Source organism: Macrotis lagotis, chromosome X (assembly GCF_037893015.1).
Source record: "Macrotis lagotis isolate mMagLag1 chromosome X, bilby.v1.9.chrom.fasta, whole genome shotgun sequence".
NCBI lineage: Eukaryota > Metazoa > Chordata > Mammalia > Peramelemorphia > Peramelidae > Macrotis > Macrotis lagotis.
In genome coordinates, this window is record NC_133666.1 from 327,565,838 (window position 1) to 327,589,320 (window position 23,483).

At 38.8% G+C, this 23,483-nt stretch overlaps 1 long non-coding RNA gene across 6 annotated transcripts in view; it reads right to left on the minus strand.

The window, feature by feature from the left end:
• The window catches only part of LOC141503151 (uncharacterized), a 98,090-nt gene that overhangs the window by 68,472 nt on the left and 6,135 nt on the right, over positions 1 to 23,483 (minus strand). For 3 of the 6 annotated variants that reach the window (XR_012472772.1, XR_012472773.1, XR_012472771.1), the window contains exons 3-4: positions 21,984 to 22,091; positions 19,171 to 19,314 (exon numbers count right to left, since the gene is read on the minus strand). This is a non-coding gene — a long non-coding RNA (uncharacterized LOC141503151). Of the gene's footprint in view, positions 1 to 18,949; positions 19,315 to 21,983; positions 22,092 to 22,588; positions 22,734 to 23,483 lie in introns of those variants that run through there. The other 3 variants (XR_012472774.1, XR_012472770.1, XR_012472775.1) reach the window with 2 other exon arrangements.

The following is a 23,483-nucleotide window of genomic DNA, read 5'->3' on the forward strand; positions in this document are numbered from 1 at the left end:
CCTCCTAGTGCCAATCACTATGTAAAATTTTATCTCATCCTATCTTCACTTCAACTCTGTGTGGGAAGTGCTATGATTATTTTACATTTGAGGAAATGAGCTTGTGACTTGCCCAAGGTAACATGTCTAATAAGTGTTTAGGCTGGAATTGAACTCAGGTCCTCATGCTTTGGGACCAGTACTCTGTCCACAGTACCATATAACTGCCTTTGTTGCAAAGGGGAAGGTGAGGAAGGGAAGCAAACATTGGTGTGTTGAGAACTATAGAATTTTTTCTATTGTCATCTCATTTAATCCTCACAGAAACCTTGTGGAATGACATGAGGCACTTCTAGGCCATTTGACAGTTAACAAAAGATTTACTTAGAGAAAGAATATTCCCTAAGGATATGCATTGAAGATGCTGTGAGTTGACTCAGCTGAATGAAGATCCCTTGAATCCAAGCTGCCAGTGGTGGTCCACCAGCCAAGCATCAGAGAATGCCTCAAGCTCCTCAAAGCTGTTTTGTACTCTGGAAGTGATAAGAGTCTAAGCCTGAGTTAATTAAGTCTTGAAAATGGTTTCAATGCCTTTTAAGGAAGAAAGCTAACCTAACTTTCATATAGTTTATAAGGGGGACAGAATGGGATATTGCTCCCATCATACCACTAAACCATGCTTTGATGGAAAAACTCTTCTTGGGTGTAGTCATTTGGTATTCTGAAACCAGGTCATATCACTAGAGGTGTGGCCCAGGCTCTGGGGTTAGGAGGGAACACTCCTGAAAAATAGCCCAAATCATTTCTGATTCTTCTTGAAGTAGAAGGGGAGGGTGACAGACAAAAACAGAAACTCTTGAATGCTGATAGAGCATATTACTAAGATGTTGCGAGAATGGAAAACCAGACACTGAATTCAATTCAACAGGCTTAGTGCCAGCCACTAAGATTTATTATAGTGGATATGAAGAAAAAAGTACTTGCATTCTCCTAAAAGGCAATGGTGCTTCATAGGGAGTCCTCAGAAGAGGAGACGAAAATTTTGCAAACAGAAAAACTTTGTCTCAAGTATTAATATGCAGTAGCTCTCCATAATAATCTTCTAAAAGTGACTCTAGATGAATGTATAAAGATCTTTAATTCTGTACCCCAGAAAGAAATGATGGCAGAGACTATGCAAATTATATGAATAACCTCTGGTGATAACTGATTCTTCTGGAAACCTCAGCTGAGAAAAGTGATTTTGGGATCCAAGAATACTTGCTGACCAGATTGTTCACTTGCCCATCCAACAAAAAAGAAGGGTGTTTGATTGTGGATGAGATACAATGAGCTGTTGTATAAAGTTACTAGGTTTGAAAATTATTTGTGACTGGAGTTAGGATACTTTCAAATGGGTCTGTAAACTATCTGATAAAGTATATTTCCTTAGGCTTTAGGGTAAGGGGCCTGAGCTTAGAGAAGCAGTGAAAAAGCACTACCAAAATAATGTGAGAAGATGTTGGAGAAAAGGCAGGGACTTGCCTGAGCTCTCCCCTCAAACTCCTCCAAATACCTTTAAATAATTCCTCAAAAAATAAGATGAGATAGGACCTTGAAAACCAGCATAGCGTGCTGGAAAGAACTCTAGACTTGGAGACAGAGACTCCTCCTCTCCCCATCTGCTCTTCTGACTTAATCTGTGAATTTGGTTTTTATTAGCGCCTTAATAACGAGCTAAATGCTTAACCGCAATCCCTCAGCCTGGTAAGTTGTCTGGAGGCAGCTAGGAATTACAATGGATAGAAACATCACTCCAGGAGTCAATTAAATATGGGTTCAAATACAACCTCAAATACCAGCTTCATGACCCTGAGCAAGTTATTTAACCAGTTTGCCTAAGTTTCCTCATCTGTAAAACAGGGATGATGATAATAATAACACCTACTTCCCAGTGTTGCTTGTGAAACTAAAATGAAATATTTGTAACTTGTTTTTCAAACCTTGAAGTGTTTTACAAATTCTAGTTATCATTAATTATTAAGTTCAAGTTAGTAGCTCCACCACCATAATGGAAGCTGAGTGATCTGGTCCATTCATTTATCTTCTCTGACTGATTTCATCTGTAAAATGTAGGTAACATCACTTTATTTGCCTCCCAGGGTTATCAAGGAGAAAGTATTTCTAAAACTTTGAAGCATTTCTAGAAATGGGTTATTATGAGTTGGGCTCTCAGGTGTCTCCAGCATAAACATTATTACCAAATGAATTTTTATAGAGGTGGCCAGGGAGTCCTGAGCAGTTTATCCCCCAATCTTGCTTATCTTTAAATTGGTAGGAGAGCGGGTTTGAGCATTCAGATGTCTTTATTTTCAGTCTCTGCTTTTCTTCTCTGTGGGGCAGGTCCGATTCTGCCTTCCCCAATGATCAGCCAGGCACCCAGTTGTCTCAGAACTCCTCTTGGGGCAGCTGGAAAATGTACTGTGGGTGTGATGTTAAAGCCATTTTTCTTCCTCCCAATTATTTAATTTCTCTAATAAGCTTGCTGGGCTGGCAGCCCAGTGATTACCTTGCCATGGTTAGGCGCTCAGCTCATTATCGAGGGGCTGCTGCTTGATGAAAACCAAATCCCCAGGCTGAGTCAGGATGGCAGCTGCCAACCCAAAGTGATTTCTCCACTGGAAAAAAATGGTGTTGGGGATTTGGGGGAGAGAGGCAAAGGGGCGAATCTTGAGAAGGAGGTATTCCCATTTCAGAAGCTTTTTTTCTGCTTCAGGGAGTTTTTACGGTTTTTAGGGTACATACAAAAAATTGCAGAAAACACTTTTAATATTGAGAAAATAAACAGCAGATGGGGTGTTTGAAGAACAGCAACGTCATTGGCAGAGGAAAAGTGAAATGTCTATGCAAAGAGGTTGAATTGGCCTGGAGGAACTCCCACGGAACATGCTCAGAAGTTACTATTTTTGGTTCCAATCCACCACGTGTTAGCTTTGGGAACCTGTTCCCAGTCATGTGTGACTCAGGACTAAAGGGTTTGAACTTTGAGAAAACATAGTCAGTTCTCTTATCTAACATGGGGTTGGAAGAGCTGATGATTCAGTGGCTTTACAAAAGCCAGTGACCTGACCCTCTGCTTCTTCTTCCTTTTAGCCACAAATTGAGTCAAAATTGTTTTGAACTGCTTTCTGAAGTGGGAGTTGTGGGGAAAGCAACAGGTTCTATTCATTAAAGCAACTTAGACCTCCATGAGGCCATGAACACATGGCATCCAAAGCATGTGTCTTGCTTAGACGAGTTTGGGTTTGGATTGTCATTTCTGTGTTTATTCTTTCCTGATTTCAGGTGAATGAGTACCTGTCCTGAGGGGATCAAAAGGTCCATAGGCTCTGTGTTCCATTAGGTTAGAGCTGGCTTGTGGATCAGGTTCTCAATGTAAAACTTAAAAGTTAGCATGTCTACTTCATTTCAAAGTTATCAGCAACATTTACTATCCTTCTGGTCTTAATGCAAATGTCTAGAACTTATCTGAGGTTTACATATCATTGGACCAAAAGGTACTGAAAGCAAGGTCTAAATGACTTCCCCTGATTTAGCACTTATCCTTAGGATGTACTTTTTGGTTAATATATGATACAGTTTGCAAATTATATTCCTTTGATCTTTGGGACATTCTGTATGTGACTTTTTCCTTTTTGCAATTTTACTTCCTGCTATTGCTATTTTATATTACACTGACTAGATGAGAGTGTGTGTGTGTGTGTGTGTGTGTGTGTGTGTGTGTGTGTGTGGTTATATAACAAAACAAAATTTTAACATACCTCTAGCATAAAGACAGAAATTAGGATAGTGAATGAGACTCTGACCTAGGCACTGAATTCATTGAGAAAGGAGGAAAACTAGCTCAAGAATCAGGATATAGTGGTCACTAGAATCTGGAATAGGATGTGATTTTGGATAAAGTGAATCTCAAAGGCTGAGGGGTTTGCTACATGAGAGTGAAGAGAGAGAATCTGGAATTGAAAGGGAGAACAAGGGGTACTCTGACTCTCCCACAAGGACTAGTGAGTCAGGGACTATTCAAGAGGATATAATCAGTCATGAAAAAAAATCACCAGGGTTGTTACAATGTCATGGAAGAAATCCAGATCTCATCAAGGGTCAGAAGATGAAAGAAGCAGGAAAGAAAGAGGTCTAAATAAAAGTAAGCCCATTAATTATAAAAAGGTTAAAGTAAAAGGCATAGTGTTAGAATGGGCAGATTTGGAGTTTGACATGGGGAGGTAGTGATGAGCTGGATGAGAATGAGGGAGAGGTCAGCAGGAGTGGGAAGGGGTTTTATCTCCAACAATCATGGGATCAGTATTACTGGGATGGAGAAAGGACCAGGGAGTTATAGCATGTTAACCACTGGGAATGAATTCCCCAGAGAATATCAATGAATGAGAAGAGTTTCAATGAAGGTTGATGATTAGAAGGTACCAGATTTCCTTGAGTCCCAGTCACTTAAAATCAATAATCAATGTTGTTGTGTTCCAGGAATCTGGAAATCAAGTCAGCAGTCAGGAGATATTGCTATCTTCTAAAGGTTATTAGAAGCTTGACCTCATTGCAAGTGGAAGCCTGGTCTCCAGAACCTTTGCCAGAAGGCAAGAGTCACTTCAAAACCCTGCCAAATTTGAGCAGAGCCTAGTATTATTGTATTCAAACCTTGGACTTCTGATTTATTCAACAGAAAGATTTTTTTCCTTTTTGAATCTTACAATTTTTCCCCATTCTCACTCCCTCCCTCTACCCCCTCAAAGAAGGAAGTCTGATAGTCTTTACATTGTTTCCATGCTATACACTGATCGAAATTGAATATGTTGAGAGGGAAATCATATCTTTAAGGAAAAAATAAAATATAAGAGATAGCAAAATTACATAATAATATACCTTTTTTATAAAAAAGAATTAAAGGTAAAAGTTTTTGGTCTTTGTTTAAACTCCATAATTCTTTCTTTGGATACAGATGGTATTCTCCATCACAGATATCCTAAAATTGTCCCTGATTGTTGCACTGATGGGATGAGCAAGTCCATCAAGGTTGATCATCACCCCCCATGGTGCTGTTAGGGTGGACATTGTTCCTCTGGTTCTGTTCATCTCACTCAGCATCAGTTCATGCAAATCCTTCTAGGTTTCTCTGAATTCCCATCCCTCCTGGTTTCTAATAGAACAATAGTGTTCCATGACATACATATACCACAGTTTCCAAGCCAATCCCTTGATGCACATTTACTTGATTTCCAATTCTTTGCCACCACAAACAGAGGGCTGCTATGAATATTTTTGTACAAGTGATGTTTTTGCCCCTTTTCATCATCATCTCTTAAGGGTATAGACCCAGTATTGGTATTGCTGGATCAAATGGTATGCACATTTTTATTGCCCTTTGGGTGTAATTCCAAATTGCTCTCCAGAAAGGTTGAGTGATCAACAGAAAGATATTAAGCACTTACTATGTGCTTTTCTTCTTCTAAAGAATGATTTAGTATTTTATTTTCCCCCAATTACATATAAATTATATATAAAACAATTTTTAACATCTTTTTTTTTAGGTTTTTGCAAAGCAAATGGGGTTAAGTGGCTTGCCCAAGGCCACATAGCTAGGTAATTGTTAAGTGTCTGAGAACAGTTTTGAACTCAGGTACTCCTGACTCCAGGGCGGGTACTCTATCCACTGCGCCACCTAGGCATCCCCTTAACATTCATTTTTAAAATTTTGAGTTCCAAGTTCCCTCCTTCCCTCTCTTTGCTCATCAAGAAGGCAAGCAATTTTACACAGGTTATACAGGTGTAGGTAGGTAAAACATGGTTCCATATTTGTCATGTTATAAAAGAAGAGACAGACTAATACTAAAAATCCCAGAAACATAAAGTTTGAAAAAAGCATGCCTTGATTGGCATTCAGATTCCATCAGTTCTTTCTCTGGGAATGGATAGCATTTTTCATCTTAAGTCTTTCAGAGTAGTCTTGGATCATTGTATTGCTGAGAATAGTTATGCCATTTATAGTTGATCATCTCACAATACAATTACTGTTTATAATGTTCTCCTAGTTCTATTCATTTCACTTTGCATCAGTTCATGTAAGTTTTCCCAGACTTTTCTGAGCACATACTATGTGCTTTTAAAAAAGAAAACAGTCCTCAGGCTTAAATGTTACTAGGGAGATTGGGGTGGAGATTCAACATAGACACAGATAAGTAAGCATAAAATCTCTTATGCCTATCTAGGTATTCTTTCCACTAAACAACACCAATGTTATCTACATAGTTTATTCTCCCATGCCCCACATTGTCATTTAAAATATTTATGGTATTCCTGCATTATTGTTACTTTTTAATAAGCCCTATGGGATATAGAACCACTTGTTAAGGTGAAGAAGGCTAAGTGCTATGAGACTTCATTTTACAAAACAATAATAATGTTCATTTATTTTAGTTCTCAGTGGACAAGTCAGAGGTTGTGTATATATATGTGTGTATGTGAATAATCACTTGAAGGTATATTCAGCTCAAATATATCTCCTTTTACACAGTCCACCAATTAGAAATTAATTTGATTTAACATGTTCTTTGGGAATACAAATACTCCTTGGAAGGTTAAGCTGATAAGGCATTTACCCTTTAGTTTTAATTGCTTTAGTTAGATAATCGGATCAACATTCAATGAATGGTAAGGAAGGTTATGCCTTATTCAGAAATAACTGGTGAGATAAATAGGCAATGGAGGAATATTAAGAAAATATACTCAAATGAAACATTTACAAAAAATGGTGGGGAAAAGCATGTAAATCTGAATAGAGATCAATGAAGGAATAAACAAACAAGATATTTTTCAAGAAGTATGCAATAGAAGGAAGAAAGAAGCATATATTAAGCACCTATTATATACCAGACACTGTACTAACCTTCAATGATCCTCACAACAGCCCTGGGACTGTATTATTATCCTGACTGTACAGTTAAGGAAACTGAGGCAACTAGTGATCAATTGACTTACTTAGGGTCATAAAATTAGTTAAGTGACTGAGGTCAGATCTGAACTCAGGTCTTCATAACTCCAGGTCCAACTCTCAATCCACTACTGCCTCTTTAGGTCATCTAGTCAGAAAAGTTCTGGAAACAGATCCCTGATCTATCTGGGAGATACAATCTAGTGGTGACATGTGAATATTTGCTGGAACTCAGCCAATAATTGCAGGGCAGCTGACTCATTCCTGAGCTATCTCCTTCATAAAATTCATTCTTTTTAAAATTTTATTTTATTTTTTTCCAATTCTGTGCAAAGATAGTTTTGAGAATTCATCTTCTTGTAAGTTTCTGAGTTCCACATTTTTCTACCATCCTTCCTCCCTTCCCCCCTCCCTGTGGCAACAACTTATAAAAGTATATATATATATACATATATATATATATGGTATATACATATACATATATATATATATGGTTATACATGTTTTAAAATTTTCCATATTAGTCATGTTGTGAAAAAAAGAATTTTAACTAAAGAGAAAAAACATAAGAAAGAAAAAACATAAAAGAAAATTTAAAAAGTAGACATAGTATGCTTTGTTCTCTGTATTTGGACTCCATAATTTTTTCTCTGGATGTGGATGGCATTTTCCATCATAAGTCTTTTTGGGATTGTCCTTAATCATGGTGAGAGGAGTTGAGTCCATCATAGTTGATCATCACACATTGTTGCTGATACTGTGTACAATGGTCTCTTGGTTCTGCTCACTTCACTCAGTATCAGTTCACGCAAGTCTTTCCACACTTTTCTGAAGTCTGGTCACTCATCACATTCATATACTATAACTTGTTTAGCCATTCCCCAATTAGTAGGTATCTCCTCAATTTCCAATTCTTTGCTACTACCAAAAAGAGCTGTTATATTTTTATACATGTGGGTCTTTTCCCCTTTTCTCTGATCTCTTTGGAATACAAACCTAGTAGTGGTATTGCTGGATCAGAGGGTATGCACAGTTTTATTGCCCTTTGGGTATACTTCCAAATTGCCCTCCAGAGTGGTTGGATCACTTCACAACTCCACCAACAGAGCCAAAAATTCATTTTGCAAAAGGCTGAAGTGATGAAGTTAAGGGAAGAAAGAATGAGGAAAACTGTTGTTCTTCACCTGGTTTTGAGCAATAAGAAGGAAGTTATTGCCAAACTAGAAATGACAGGGACCTCAGGAGGGAGTAACTATTCTATTTTAGGAGTGTCAATAGAAAAGGAAGGACGATATAACCTGACATGCATCCTAGAAGAATTTCAGGAATCAGAGAAAAGATAGAAGGGAGTCCCATGGCCTGAAATTTTATAGGCCAAGAAATATGAGCAACTCTCAAGAATGATATTATAATGGTACAAACAGAAACAATTCCAATAAGGATGAATATAAAGTGTCAGTGGCATAAAGAGACTAAGATGTAGATGCTCAGGGAAATCATCAACCAGCTTAGGTTTTTGAAAGACTCAGAAGCATGAGAAATTACCTTAGAAGGAATATCAAAAAAGTGGCAGAGGCTTGCCATTAGAGTTGTATTGGTAAATCTTTAACAACTGACTCTCCAGAGCAGGCAGTGGGGGATGGGGAGAAAACAACAACCTGCACATTAAAATTTTTTCCATTGCTTTCTTAAATTTTCAGGGGTCAGAAAACTGGGTTCCCTCTCTCCAAATCCAGTTACTGCCTGTTTTTTTGATTGCCCAAAAGCTAAAAATGGTTTTTATATTTTTTAAATAACATTTTAGTGAAATTAAGCACATAAAAAACATGCTTAGCTCCTGGGCCTTTCAAAAGTTATCATTCGGGATGGATTTGGCTTGAAGCCACACTTTGCTCTCCTGATAAACAACCCCCCGCCCAATAAATCAAGACTTCATTTGTATCATTTCTTAGGTATAAATGGTGTTACACTGCCTTCCTGCCTTCCAGTACAGTGTGTGCCAGAAATGCTAAAACTCAGAGCTAGATATGACTGATATTGAGTACTAAAGATGACAAAAAAGTGGGTACACTTGTACCACTGGCCATGGTACTACATAGAAGACAATGATTGTTGTTTATGTCCTTTGTTCTTGATGAGGACCAATGACTACAGGAAGGTGATGTCAACAGTGAGAATGAATGACAGAGAGGAGGCAGAGCTATCTAACTCTTTTTTTTCCTGTTCTCTTTACCAAGGATAATGATCTTTTTCAACTTGGGAAGAAGCAAAACTCAACCAAAAATGGTTATTAGGGAGTTAAGATCCAAACCAAGTGAAGACATGGTAAGAGTGTAGCTGATGACCAAGGAGGTCAAGGCAACCATGCTCCACATTATTGAAGAGACTGATCATGACTGCTAGGCTGCTGAAGATGATTTGTGAAAAAAAATTAAGAACAGACTATGCTCCTCAAGTCTGAAGATGGATAAATATGGTCCTGATTTTTTGAAAAGGAAAGATGATAGATTATTTAAAATGTAAGTGAGGTAGTTTTGATTTGTGACAGAATTCCCAGAGAAATAATTAGAGCTTATGAACATTTAGAAAGGGGAAAGATGATCACTCATTATGAAAGATGATCAGCTCATTATGAACTTGCCAAATCAGACCAATCATATTTCTTCTTTTTTTTTTTTACAACTTTTTTTAAGGTTTTTGCAAGGCAAATGGGGTTAAGTGGCTTGCCCAAGACCACACAGCTAGGTAATTATTAAGTGTCTGAGACCCAATTTGAACCCAGGTGCTCCTGATTTCAAGGCCGTTGCTTTATCCACTACACCACCTAGCCACCCCTATTTCTTCTTTTAACAGGGCTTTGTAAGGAAAAGTTTTTGCAATGGACTGGAAGGGAGGAAGATGAGGGGGAATGAGTGAGCCTTCATTCTCATCAGAAGTAGCTCAGAGAAGAAATAACATACACACTCAATAGAGTATAGAAATCTATTTTACCCTAGAAGAAAAAAGGAGAGGAAAGGGATGAGAGAAAGGTCATGAGGAGGAGGGTGTATGTGATAGAAGAGAGGGAAGATCATGGGAGAGGGTAGTCAGAGGCAACACACTTTTGAGGAGGTACAGGGTGAAAGGAGAGAGAGAAAACAGAATAAATGGGAATGGTAAGGAATAGAATGGAGGGAAATACAATGAACAATTATATTCAAATACAAATAACAATTGTATTTAAAAATATTGAAGCAACTTATGATAAAGAATGCAAACCATCCTAGGGACAGAGCAGATGGTATCTGAACACAGACTGAAGAATACTTCCCCCCCCCACTTTATTTTTCTTGAGGTTTCTCTGTCATTTTGGGGGAGGATTATGTTTACTTTCACAGCAAGATTATTGTAGTGATATGAAAATAAATAAATAATTCATAAAAATAACCCAGGGCTTTGTGTGTAAAGGTAGCTTTGGACAATGCAGGAAGCTATGTGTTTAGTGAATAGAATACTAGGCTTGGAATTAGGAAAATTGTAATTAGTCATATCTGACTTTTTGTTGACTCAATTTGGGGTTTTCTTGGCAAAGATACTGGAGTGATTTGCCATTTCCTTCTCCAGTTCATTTTACACATGAGGAAACTGAGGCAAACTAGATTAAATGACTTGCCCAGGATCATGTAGCTAGTGTTTGAGATCAGATTTGGGCTCAGGTCCTTCTAACACTATCCATTATGCCACCCTAGCTGCCTTTCAAACAAGAGAATTTTGCCCTTTTATATTTATATTTCCCTAATAGGGATAGGGATTGAACCTGAGATTTCATTGGCATAAGGAATTATCAGATGAGAAATCCTTCTACCATTGTATTTGGGTATGTTGTTAGGTAGTTAGGCAGATTTGAGTTCAGATCTGACCTCAGACTCTTAACTAGCTGGGTAATCCTGGGGAAAACTCTAAACCCTGAAATTTCTTTCTGCCTATCTCAAAGAGTTATTGAGAAGATCAAATGAGGCAATATTTGTAAAATGTAGAGCACAGTGCAAGGAATATGTTGGCTGGTTGGTTCTTGTTTTTCGTTATTGAAGGTCAAAATGACATCACTATGTTAGAAACCAGTCACAGTGTGCCAGACTGTGGCTTTTCAGACTGATGCAAGATTGGAATGCTGTACTGTAGGTCGGGCACAAAAGTGCCATGTCCATGTGAACGAACAACTGGGGGCTTACTCTAAACTAATATATCTCATGTTTCCTTTGAGCAGCTTCAATTCTGCCTTGCTCATAGAGCTCAACACCCTCACTCATGAGGGTACACCCTGCTGGCGTGGGGGTGGGGCTCTGCCAGTGTCTTCCATGTTGCACAATCAATTCCAAAGTTCTTAAGAGAGACCTTCAGGGTATCTTGGTATTGCTTCTTTTGACCCCACTGTGAACACTTGCCCTGAGTGAGTTGTCCATAAAACTAGTCTTTTTGGCAAATAAATATATATATATATATATCTATATATCTATATATCTATATCTATATATATATATATATATATATATATATATATATATATATATATCTGGCATTTAAATGTTGTGTCCAATCCAGTGTAATTGTGCTCTCTGTTGTAACATTTGAATGCTAGGCAGTTTAACTTGAGAAAAGACCTCAGTGTCTGGTATCTTCTCCTGCCAGGTGATCTTCAGAATCTTCCCAATACGATTTAAATGGAAGCAATTCAGTTTCCTGACATGGCACTGGTATTGTCCAGGTTTCACAGGCAAAAAGCAATGAGATCAGCATAAGAACTCTATAGACCTTCAGTTTGGTGTCAGTCTAATACCTCTTCTGTCCCACATTTTTTTCAGAGCCTCCCAAATACTGACCTAGCTCTGGCATTGGGAGCGTCAACCTCATTGTCAATGTGTACCACCTGGACTAACAATTAATACCAAGAAAACACAAGTACTCTGAAACACAGGGAACTCCTGTGCTTTCTTGGTGTTAATTGTTAGCCCAAATTAGTATAAGCTGCAGAGAATAAATCCATACCAACAAAAAGAAAAATCATGCACCAACACTCCTCCACTTTGGTCTTGGCTTGTAGCCTTTTCACATTGAAGAATTTATTGTCAGTGTGGTAGCTGACCTTGAGGCTCTGTTTATCCTAGGTATTTGTTAACATGACTAGAAACATTATACTAAAAAGCATGGGAGCAGGGCAGCTAGGTAGTGCAGTAGATAGAGCACCAGTCCTGTAGTCAGGAGCACCTGAGTTCAAATCCAGTCTCAGACATATAATTATTGCCTAGCTGTGTGACCTTGAGCAAGTCACCTAACCCCACTGCCTTAAATAAATAAAAATTTTAAAAAGCATGGGAGCAAGGATAGTTCACTATCTTTGGCCTATAAATAGCCTTCAGGGCTTCACAAAAGCACTTTCAACTGTTACTGTCTGCATAAAACTGAATTTCATCTGCCTTCTGAGTCAAGAATCCTGCTTCTCTCTAAGCTTCACTTGTACTTTACTTTTGATGATATTAAATGCTGCCTTCTTAGAAATGGATGAACTATCCTACTGATAAATCCTGTGAAGTTCTCATTTTTCTTTAGCAGCTTCTGTATTTCCCCATCATTATGTTCTGGCCCAGATAAGCAAATGCAGTACTGTATACCAGATTTCTGAAAGCTGCCCACTCTTTTTCTGCTCCACTGTTGCCAAATATGAGTTAGCTCAGTTTCCCCTCCAAGTTAGCAAAAAACTGTTCCTGCTCAGAGAGAGACACTGTAATCTCTTGTCATTAATTTTTCTAGTAGTCATTTTGCCTTGGAGTCTCTGCTTATTTGAATGTGAATATTTAGCTTGCAGAGGATGAGTCTGTGATCAGTCCAACACTCTACCACAAACATTGCCTTTGTCACTCTCACATCCTGTTTGTTTCTTCCCCTTATGATCATGCGTTCTATGAGATGCTAACATCTGCCATGGGGATACATCCAGGAAGTTTTATTGTGTTTAGGTAAATGGAAGACAGTATTTGTGATGAGAAGGTGCTCAAGTATTCAATGGTAAGTGACTATTGCTGTTGTAATTTCCAACTCCATCCCTCCCAAGGACTCCCTGCATATCTGGCAATCTGAGCCTACTCTAGCATTAAAGCCACTCGGAAATATAAACTTGTCCTCTTTTGGTACATTGATGATATGGATTTCCAGGCCTTCATAAAATTTTTCTTTGACTTCATAGGGTTCACCATAGTGAGAGCATAGCACTGATGATGATGATGATGGCATGGCATTTTCCTGCAAGTGGCAGTCTCATTGTCATGAGCCTATCTTTCATTCCTTTTGGAATATAATCTCATTGACTAGATTGGTTTTGATAGCAAAACTACCCCAGTTTCACAGCTCTCGCCTTTACTGCAGCAACTCCAGAAAAAAAAATATGTATACAGCTCTGACTTAAGTCAGCTGGTTTTCATTTGAGTTCTCTTGCAACAAGACCTGTTCATCCTTCAGGTCTATTGGATCTTGTCTTGTCTATGAGTATGCACACATTCCATGTACTGATGCTAAGTGGAATCTTCTTTGAAGAAGTTTTTGGGGTGGCTAGGTGGTGCAGTGTATAGAGCACCAGCCCTGGAGTCAGGAGTACCTGAGTTCAAATCCAGCCTCAGACACTTAATAATTACCTAGCTGTGTGGCCTTGGGAAAGCCACTTAACCCCATTGCCTTGCAAAAAAAAAAAACAACCTAAAAAAAAGAAGTTTTTGTACATCTTTTGTTTCAACTTCAGGGTGGGGATCCCTGCCTTCCTTGGTAATCAAGCACCTTTTCTAGGGCATCATTTCTAGCCTCTTCTCTCACACCAGGAGGTAAGCAGTATGAACCTTAAAAGGGCTGCATAGGGGTTGCCAAATCCCACTGCTGCATTCAATGGGGAAATGACCTTATGGCTTGGGCCCCCTGTGTGCAGCTCTCAGTATTTCTGCACCTGCTGCTTCATCACTTGCCTGTCGGTAGAAATGGTAAAAATGGGATGGGTGTTGTCTTTTGAGTTGTGCATAAATTGGATTCAAGTGAGGCAGAGTTGCACAAAATCATTGGCCTCACTCTCTTCCAGAGTCATCATGGTCCAATGGCAAGACAGAGTCAAGACAACTGGTAATAGTGCTAGATACTGTGGATGACCCTGACATCTTTGATGTCTAATCAAACTCTAAGCACTCCGTTGTACCTGCTTCAGCTACCTTCATGACTGTTGGAATTGTTCTCATTCTCCCAATTCATCAGTAGAAGACTTCACATACTTGGGAGTAGACATCCCACTAACTGATGTTTGAGAACTCCTTCTTTACCCTCAATCTGTTTTAGCCTCTTTGCCAAAACATGTGGCTGTTGTTCAAGAAGCTTCCAGCTTCTTGGAACCACAGTTAGGTGGACATCAAAGGTGGAAAGCAACCTTGGACTTGGCAGCCCTCACACCAGAGGCACTAGTCTTCCTTAAACATAACCTTCATCCTTGGAACATCGAAGACCCTTGTTCCTTCCTTATCCCAACATCTGAACACATTACAGAGGCTTCAAAGGCAGCCTTGGCAAGAGACTAAATCTGCTTTCTGAGGCTCAATCTAGCAGAGAAGGGAGTGGCTCATCAATAAGCAAAAAATATTTTACATTTTATCAGTCAATAAACATGTATTAAGCACATACCATGAGCCAGATCTGTGCTAAATAAGCACTTGCAATGAAAAGGTAAAAAAATCCTTTTCAAGGAGCTCATATTTAAGGTGGGGGACAACATGTGAACAAGTATGTACAAATAAATTCTGGAATATCAATAGAAGTAAAGCATTAGTATTGGGGGACTCAGGAAAGGCTTCCAATAGAAGGTGGGGTTTTAACTGGAACTTGAAAGAAGTTGGAGAAGTCAATGGGTGGACATGAGGAGGGAGAACTTCCCGGGAATGGTTCCCCATTCCTGCCAGTGAACATTCCACAAGCTAAGGGTTGGTTTTTGTTCAATGAAAAGATAAGAAATGACTACTGATATGGAAGTCATTCCTGATTCAAAGCTATTCCATGTAGAGTTTGACCACTGACTTGTTAGAACAAAGATTAAAATAGGTACAAAGCTAGAAGGAAAAATCATGAGATCAGGCATACAACTGAAACAAATCTGTCCTGACCTATTCCAAGTTATTGATGATGAAATGTGTAATTTGGATGGAAGAAAGGACAGACTGCGGTAATTTCATGCAGCTTAGCTGATGTAAACCATTTGCTATAAACAAGGAGACCAAAGGAGCCTTAAAAGACCCTTAGTCAGCAAATACTTGACTTATTTGCCAAGTGGAGAAATACATCAGCCAAAGGCAAAACTGGTTTGGAATATCAACTGTAAAATTGTATAGAGAAGGATTATGGGAGTTTACAAGCTCTACTATAAAAAACAAAGAGGCAGAGGGTAAACAAACCACTAAAAAGAACTCTGCTAGAGACAGATCTAAGCAAAATCATCCCTAGGGCATTTAGGGATGGAAATGGAAAGGGGAGAACAAATAGAAGAAAGTAGAAAAGTTTGACAAAAATGTTATCCTTTTCTGGATTCTGAATTCTTTTTAAACTCTTTATTAAATGTAGACCTCATTTTCCTAATGACTCTGAGATATTGGGGACAGATGATCACTTTAATTATAGATCATTTCAAGGTAAGGTAGACTCCAGTGAGGGAATTGGGAGGTACTGAAAAGTTGTGATATGGGTTAGCTGAGGAAGGAGATGGGAAAAGGACCTGGGAAACATTTTGCTTGTTTAGTAGTTTTAATTAACAGTTGGTATGCCACTGAAGTGGCTAATACTTGAGCAAATTCAGTTTTCAAGATCTAACCCAAAGGTTTACATATAATCCAATGCCTTATGTATTAGGGGGAGTGGAGGAGAAGGCAGTGGAACCCCTTTGTCTGATATTCACTTGGAGAGGAAAAAGAAGGTCACTTTTATATCTGCCTCTTCCCTAAACCCTAACCTTCCGACTCTGGCCTGTACTGTTCATATTTATGATGAGGGCTTTCATAATCCTGCTCACAGGGATTTCTAGAACTTATCCACAAAAGTGTCAAAGGCCTTTTTTTTTTAATCTGTGAGTGTACTTTTTTGTTAGTGTAAAATCTTAGGAAAAGTAAATGGTATATTTTTTTTCCTCTAGAATATTCTCACTACTTCATGATCAGGGACTTGTCTGATGAGTCACATACAAACTAAAAATGATAATGAATAGAGAACCAACTAATAATAAAAATCTACATGGTGCTTGGGACAGACATATAAAAGATTGAACTTGCCTGATTTTTAATAACTATAGAAATTATGACTTTAACTGGTAAATATACTAAATAATTGTAATTATAGAAATGAACAGTAGAGAGGAACTGGAGTTCTGAGTCAGGAAGATTTGGCAGTGTGGTATTATGAAAAGGCTGTTGGATTTGGAATCATAAAGACCTAAGTTCATATTTTGACTTTATACACTTACTAAAGCACCTCTTGGTGCCTTAGTTTCCTCATTTGTAAAATGAGGTGGATTCAATAACCTCTGAAGTGCTTTTCTGTTTTAATTCTATGATCTTTTAAATTCTTTCTCTGACAGATTAGTTGTTTGACAGGCTGCAACTCACTTAACCTCTTAATGTCCCCAGTCAATTTTCTAAGACTATAAATTACACAACAGTTTGCTTACCTTCAGGGCTAAACAAAACAATTATAAATATTTTTTAACTGCCTAGTGTGACCATTAAATGGAGGTGAGGTGGGAGAAAGAGAGGATAGTGTGGAGAAAGAAGAATTAGCAGCCAGGAGCGGAAGTATGAGAAAAAAGCAAAAATGATGTGGTGGGGGGGGGGAAGAGAAGGGGGAGACAGGGAGGGAGAAACAGAGAAGGAGGGAAGGAGGGAGGGAGAGAGAGAATGGCTTCAATCAGGTAAAGAGAGTACTTTGCCTAACCCCCTGTTGTGAATATTAGCATCACTTACCACTTTCCTTTAAAATGCTAATTAGTGTATTAGCCATTGCTCTAAGCAGCCAACTGGGGCTGCAGGTGCTGTGTCCAGAACATAAGAACCCTAGGGGCCAGAAGAAATCAAAAGGACGCTCACCCTGGAGCTTGAGGTTAATGGGACGCATAGGCACTCAGAATTACTCCGGTGTCACCTGGGACCCTCCACCCAGCCCTTTGCTAGAAGCCGATGACCCCTAAGATGGAAAGACCATTGGCAATGAGAAACATAGCCTCGCCGAAGAGATTTTGAGGGAAGGTGTAAGTGTTAAGACTACTTCAAGAAGAAGAGACTTTCTTTGCAGGCATGAAATTCCTCCCTCTCTCTTTCCCTGGGCAGCCAGCTGTGGAGATGACTTTTTCCCCACTCGCTGCTGCTGTTGCCCTTGCGCTAGTCCTGGCCCCAAGTACAAAATGGATAACTTTCCGATTTAGTGAACTGTAGCAGATGCCAAGCAATTCTGATTTTCTGGTTTCCTGGGGCCATTTCGCGCTATCGATTTGTCTGCTTTCCTTGATGTTTGGCCTCTAGTCTGGGTTCGTCTTTCCCCTAACCTGCAAAGTCTGACTGGTTCTGAACTAGTCACTTTCCCGGTCCGTCTCTCCTCTGAGCCCAATCAGCTCCCTCCCGGCTGGTGTCCCCCACCAAAACGGTGCCTTCGAGCCTGTTTGATGGCGCATTTGACCGACTGGGATTGTGGTGGATTCAGATCACAGCATGGAAGGACACTCCAATCAGTGGTGCTGTTTGCTAAGGAGCAGACTCCCCGCTTCTCTCCCCACTTCTCTCCAGCACCCCCCACCCCTCCACACCAATCAAATGAACTGGTTTCAGGCTGATTTCGAAGCTATGGAGAGATATGACCTCAGCCTCCTGCCTTTAGAACGTCTCTCTACATCCCAGTCTCATTTAGCTGTTCTCAGAAAGCTGACTGTGAAGGGAAACCAAATTCCCCTGGTATCAATGGGAAAAGAAGGGAAAGTGTTCCCTGTCTGCTGTTTCAGACCTAATGGTTTTCTTTTAAATTGCTTTACATCCTTACCTAGGATTTTCCAGCGTCCAGACAGATTTCAAAGTATAATTTTTTTGTTTGCTTTTAGCTTATATAATTAATAAGGCATTGGTCATGTCATTTTAACTCTTCCACACCTCAATTTTCTCATCTGTTAAGTACAAGAAAACAATACCTCTCCCCTGCATTCCTCAGGCACAGAATAGTCTAAGTAATGAAGAGGATAGATTTTATGGTGATTGAATTGATTTACATTTTTTCTGAAGCAAGAAAAGGACAGCAAGGAAACAGGAACACAGCTTTCCCACCTTCCATTTCCCTTAAACTCACTTTTCCATTATCTTCATAAATAGAAACTGAGCAGTGTATGGATAATCCAAAAGAGTTTGAATCCTCAAGTCACATCTTTTGGGCTTTGAGATGCATATGATTTCTTAGAAGAATTAGCTTCTTAAGTGCATTCTACTTACTGCATTATTATATACTTTTATTATTTTCAAAATTTTTAATTTTAATTTTCAATTCCGAATATTCCTTTCCTTTACCCTCTCCCTCACCCACTAAGCAAGCAAGAAATACAATACCCATTATACATATGAAGCCATATTCCAGGGGAAAAAGTAAGAGAAATAAAGGAAAAAAAGGTTGTTAGTTTGATTTGGCATCACACTGAATAAGCAAATTAATTTAGGTAACATCATTTTTATAATTTTGACTCAACCTACCTATGAACAGGGGCACCCCAATTGGCACAGTACTCATCTTCCTGAGTTCAAATCTGATCTCAAACACTTACTAACTGTGTGATCTTGGGCAAGTCACTGAACTCTCTTTGCTATCAATTTCCTCATCTGTAAAGAGCTGGAGAAGGAAATGGCAAATCTCTCTAGAGCTGACAAGACTGAACAACATTTAGGATCAATTATTATTCAATTATTTAGATTTGTCTTTATTTATGTGAAGTGTTTTGTATGTGTTCATGTTGATCCTGTGAGTGTCTTGTCAAGTAGACTTCCAAGTATTTTATGTTGTCTGCAGTTATTTTAAATGGAATTTTTCTTTCTCTCTCTTCCTCCTGGGGTTTGTCGGTAATATATTACTGCATTACTATTCAAGTGTGCTTGTATTCCTTAAGAATAAAACTGTATCATGCCTGGTGAGATGGTACGTACTTGTAATCCTTGCTACTGAGGAGGCTGAGGCTGGTGGATTAATTGGGCTCAGGAGTTCTGAGCTGCAGTAAAGTCAAGCTGATTGCAGGTCTGTCCTGTCTGACACAGTATGGTGACCCCCTTCTCCTTTTCCCATCAGATTGCCTAAGGGGAGATATAGACTGATACAGGTCAGAAACAGAACAGGTTCAAGCTCTCATGATGATTAGTAGTGAGATTGGCCTAAGGACTTCCAGATTGGTTGAGACAGGGAGCAGTCTTAAAAACAACTAACCCCCTCCATTTTGAACATAAGAAACAAGACCTTTTCCTAACTTTCGATCTACTTCCTAACATATCTAGATGTAGGAAATCAAGAACTGATTAATTAATTAGTTAAATGAAAAAGTCTTGATATTCTTGGAATTTTTAAAAATGTTCAACACATTGTTGGTGTCACTGTTGGTGGCATCCCCATAACATTTAGAGTGGGAGGGAGCCATAGCAATTGATTAATTCCCAGACCCTTCCTTACCATTTGATTATAAACTGCAGTTTATAGAGTTTCTTTAAGGTTTGCAAAGTGATTCACATATGTTGTTTGATTTGAGCCTCCCAAGAAGTCTATGAGGTTCTACTGTATCAGTGATAATATTATGCCTGCCCATTTTACAGATGAAGAAAATAAAACTGAGGGGAAGTGGTCTCAAAATCATACCAGTTTTGTGTCAAGAAGGGATAGAATCTAAGCTTTCTGACCCTCGGATTTGATGCTTCTTGACCATTCTAATGTCAAAATTCCTGCTTCTAACATTATGACCACCAACACCACCATCATAACTACTTTGATTTTTGCACTCTCCAATCTCCTAATTCATTTACTCTTAGAATTAGGAGATTAAAATCTCTTTAGAGCAGATACACTTAGAATCCTTTCTCAGAGATTCTCATTCCTTGAGTCTTGTAATTAGGCTACTCTTCTCTCTATTTTTGGAGGTCTACACTGTTGCTTACTTAGAAAATAATGGCTTTATCCAAAACTTCAGCAGGTAGGTTTACCATGTGGGTATTTTAGGGAGAAAATAGATTTCTTTTAGCCATTATTAAGTTGATAAATTGATGTACACCCTCAGTTTTGTTTCTGAGGTCATTATGGTGCTCCTTGGTGTTTGTAGCATCCCTGGAACCATTTTGGAACAAAAACTTTCAGGTCTTAAAAAAGTCCTCTTTATAGTTTCATTTTGAGACCTAGAGGCAGAAATCCTCTAAAATCCCCCTAGTCGATTGGGAAAACTTCCTATCCCTTTTCCCTAGAGCATCACTCAGAGGTGCTCTATTGGATTGTAGAAAATCTAAAACTTGGATTGTACTCCAATTCCTATTTGCAACCAAAATTAGCTTCCATTCCCGCCAAACCCTTGGAGGAACGTAATGAAAATAAAGCCAAAAGCTCCTCCTCCTCAGTGACTCTGACACCTTTCTGAAATGCTAATTGACTTCTCAGTCTCTAGTTCACACCTACTCAATCCGTGCCCCAGGCAAATGTGCATATTTGATTCTGACAACTTTTAAGAGAGGCAAAGTGAACCTGTGTGCAAGGAGGGTGGAGAAATACCTGGCTCCTAAAACCTTAGCAGGAAAAGTCCCCCCCAAAAACAAAGTAAGTTTCAAAGAAAAGTTTGTTGTTTAGTCACAGGAGACCCCACTTGGGTTTTCTTGTCAATGATATTGAAGTGGCTTATCATTTCTTTCTCCATCTCATTTTTTTAAGTATTAAAAAACTGAGGCAAAGAGGATTAAGTGATTTGCCCAGGATCACACAGTTAGTAAGTGTCTGGGGTCATATTTAACTCAGGAAGATGAGTCTACCTGATTCCAGGTGCATTGTACCACCCAGATGTCCTAATTTCAGAGCCTTCCTTCTCTTAATTACTTCCTATTTAACCTTTTTTTTTTTTTTAAAACCTTGTTTTCAAATCTATCTGGAAGGGGAAGACCCTCAGGGTTTCTGACCAAAACAATTATGGTTCCTATATAACTTGTATAATAGCTTGCTTTTTATATATTTGGCTGTGTGCTGCCCCCTCCCATTACCTACAGTAACCTAGATGGGTAGTGATGAGGCCCCACATAAGGGTGGTGATAGTGTCAGGGGAGAGAGAGGGACTTATTCAGGAGATGTTTCAGGTGACAATGAATAGCCTTGGCAACAAATTGGCTATGGTGATGGTGTGAGAGATAGAGAGGAATACAGACTGTCTCCTACATTGTGAGTTGAAGGAGTGGAAGGATTATTGAAGTGTCCTAGAAAAATGTTTAACAAAATAAATAAAAACACAATATAGCAAAGATCATATTAATATGTTTTTAAGTCAATGTGAGCTCCCCAGGGCTCCATTTTTATTTGAATTTGAAACCACTGTCTAGATTTAAGTAATAGAGAAAATATTAGTATTGAAGATTAAATTTTAAAAGAATGTCTTGCCTTTAATGAGGTCCATTGTTAAACATTTACCATCATACCCCTGCCTGGGTTTTTATGGACTAGATCTGGGAATTATTAGTGTAGACTAGAACTCCAGATGAGGACACTCCATGCAAACCAACAGTAATTAATTCTATAATTTTATCATCTTGGAGGATTCCCAGGGTACTGAGAGTTCAAGTGACTTGTCTAGAATCAAAGGATCAGCTTGTTTCAGAAATGGGACATCTTTGTGTGTGTGTGTGTGTGTGTGTGTGTGTGTGTGTGTGTGTGTGCTCCCTAGTGGAAGCTTAGAACATCAAACTGACATAGAAACAATCTAGAATCAAACTGCAAACTACATTCTGACCTGGGTGATGGTAGGTTTGTAGTTGGAAGTTTCCTCAATAGTGATCTAGTGCAGTCTCATATGTGACCACGGGCAAATCACTTATTTGTTGGACTTCTGTTTCTTCATCTGAAAAAAAAATGGAGTTGGACTAGATGGCTTCTGAAATCCCTTCTGGCTCTAGGATCTAGGAAACTGTGAAAAAGAATAAAAGACATGACAGACAAGATAGTCTAAAAACACTTGGACCAATCAGATTCCAAACAGGGGCAGATCTGAATGCTTAGTCAATCTTGTTCCAAGGAGAGGGAAGATCACCAAATTACAATTCAGGGCAGGAAGCAAAATAATTTAACTGATTCACATCCTCCATTATCCTGGATTGGGGATGGTGGGACTGGGAGAGGAGTGAAATACTCAAAGAAACTAGAAAGAATTATGGTGAATGAGAATATTCTTCTTTCCCATTAGCACTGGAGAAAAGCACTTGTTCAGAGGAAAGTTGTTCTGTAAATAAATGCTTATTTGGAGATTGATTGGTTGGTTGTAAATGAAGGCAGGTTTCTATATCCTAGGCAGTGAGTGATACACAGTGCAAAGAAGAAAGTGATGACCCCAGGTATTACCTTTCAGTCTTAGACAACAACCTGCTTTGCTGGTTTGCAGAAGGACTATGTTATAGATATGGGAGCAAGAGGATCTGGAGATGCTTGAATGGTTTGGAGAACGGTGGCTCTGAATTATACTCCAGTTAATAACATATAAATCAGCCTGCAGAAAATGAGTTTTTGAAACTGATTATGGATTTGTGCTTTTTGAATGGTATAAAATATTATATTAATTTCCTTTTATGTAAAATTAAACTGCCAAAACAATGTATCCTAGCAGCAGAGGAAAAAGAGCAATAGAGTAACAGACTAAGAGGTGAGATTATTTTCAGGTTTGTTTTGACTTCCTAGCTCACTCAGGATATTTCTCTGGGATTTCAGGTGCCCTGAGGTCTCATAGCACCATATTTAACTTTTTGCTTTTGAATCTAAGTAGATGTTGCTGCATATGTTAAACAAAGAAGGGGATCATTGCTGGCTTCCCAGTGAAGGTCAGATGCAGATTTTGATCTCCTTCTGCAGGATATTTTGATCTTGCAAGCCCACCGGCAGGGCTCTTGTTCTCTCAGTGCTAGAGCTGTAAGGGCTCTCAGAGACCTAGTCCAACCCTAGTCCACCTAGTCTAACCCTTTCCTTTATATTTTACAGTTGGAGGTCTACCAACTTGCCCAAAGACACACATACACTGAATACAACTTTATCCATTTTCATATGGTGGAAAGAATGTTAGACCTGGGACAAGTAAGCCTGAATTCTAGTCCCAGTGCTAACATTCAAATAAATTTCATTACCTTGGTTAAAAACACTTAATCTGAGTCTCACTATTTGCATCTGTAAAATGGATATAAGAATGTTTGTAGTATCTACCTTTCTATGAGAAAAAGCATTTTATATATCTTAATGCAAGATTGTG